The sequence below is a fragment of the Hipposideros armiger genome, unplaced genomic scaffold (assembly GCF_001890085.2).
Source record: "Hipposideros armiger isolate ML-2016 unplaced genomic scaffold, ASM189008v1 scaffold_84, whole genome shotgun sequence".
NCBI classification, from domain to species: domain Eukaryota; kingdom Metazoa; phylum Chordata; class Mammalia; order Chiroptera; family Hipposideridae; genus Hipposideros; species Hipposideros armiger.
In genome coordinates, this window is record NW_017731434.1 from 4,113,454 (window position 1) to 4,115,330 (window position 1,877).

The window sequence follows — 1,877 nt, forward strand, 5'->3', positions numbered from 1 at the left end:
CTATGTATGGTGAAGAATGTTAACTAGACTTATTGTGATAATCATTTCAAAATACATACAAATACCTAACCTTTACATTATACACCCAAAACTAAAATAATGTTATATGTCAATTATACCTCAATAAAAAAAAATGTAATGAGAAAACTATTGGTTATACCCATGACGATATCCTTTAGAACCCATTCTTTGCAGAAGCCTAATTATTGGTTTTAGATAGATACTAAAAATATAAATACCTAACGTTTAATGAGGACTAATCACGAACCAGGCATTTTATGTAGATTGTTATGAGTTGAATTTTGTCTCCTCAAAATTCGTATGTTGAAGTTCCAATCCTCAGTACCTCAAAATGTGATCTTATTTCAAAATAGGGTAGTTGCAGATGTAATTAGCTAAGATGAGGTCATGCAGGACTAGGGTGGACACCTAACTCAATATGACTGGTGACCTTATAAAAAGAATGCCACATGTAAAGAAAGAGATACATGTAGAGGGAAGCTGGTTCTCTATAAGCCAAGCAGAGAGGCTGGGGACAGTTGGTTCCCTCACAGCCCTCTGAAGAAACCAACCCTACTGACACCTTGATTTTGGGGTTCTCGACTCCAGAACTGTGAGACAACAGGTCTCTGTAGTTTAAGCTACCCAATTTATTGTACTTTGTTTTGGCAGCTCCAGCAAACTGATACATGTATGATTAAATCTTCATGGCAAATGTATGGCATAGGTGTTACTATTGTCTCCAATTCACCACTGAGGAGAAGTCAAGTACCAGTTAGCGAGGGCTCACAGGGCTGTGAAGCCAGGTCCCAGTTTTATTACCCATGTGCTACAGTGTCTGTACCCAGAGGCAGAATCATTTCCCTCAGTATTTCTAGAAATTAAAGAGAATTCAAAACACTCAGGAAAATAAATTTTTGGTGTAAATTAAAGAGATTGACTTTACATTTTTCCTCTTAAGATTTTAAAAGAGTTAATGTGTTTTCCTGGAGTCCTCAGTTGAGTGTAACGTAGACACTGAACCAGATTCTCAGGCCCCAACAGTGTAATATTCCTGCCTCTCACAATCATGAACACAGGCAAACACACACATATAGTTCCAAACTGGAATTTATTCAATATAACACAGAAAAGAGCATATCTTTTCCCATTTTCTTCAAAAGAGCCTCAAACTCATTGGGCTGCTTGGCACAGGTGCCATGTGACCACTGGGACTCCAGGAGCATAGAATAGCTAGCTGAGCCAGAAATTACAGTTCCTGTCAATAACATGTGAGAGACCCAGTGTTTGGGTGACATGCAAATCACACCAGTCCTTTTATTAATAACAACTGAAGGATGGATTGCTTATGCTGCCAATAAAATGGGCCATTATTTCCTGAGATTGCTATTAACACTTGGTGGTGATTTATCATTCCCTTTTATTGCTTTGCTTTTATGTTTAGTGTTGGTGAACTGATTTAAACCAGGGTTATAGTATTTAATGTTCTAAGGCAGTGGTTCTCAACCTTTCACAGGGGTCACCTAAGACCTTCGGAAAACACATATTTTCGATGGTCTTAGGAACTGAGACACCGCTCCTCTATCTGTCTCCAGGCCCACGTGCAGATACGCCCACATACGAGTACCTGGCGACCCCTGTGAAATGGTCGTTCAACCCCCAAAGGGGTCACGACCCACAAGTTGAGAACCACTAAGGTATCATGAGTTTAGCTCTAAACCAGCATCATGAGGAATGCTTAGTTTTTATTGTGATAAACGATCTTTCATTTATCTAAGAGTGAACAAAACAAAAAGACACATACATGGCACCCTCTTTGTACTTTGTGTATATTTGTGTTTAGAGGCATTTAGGAGGAAAATATGCTTTTTTAAACA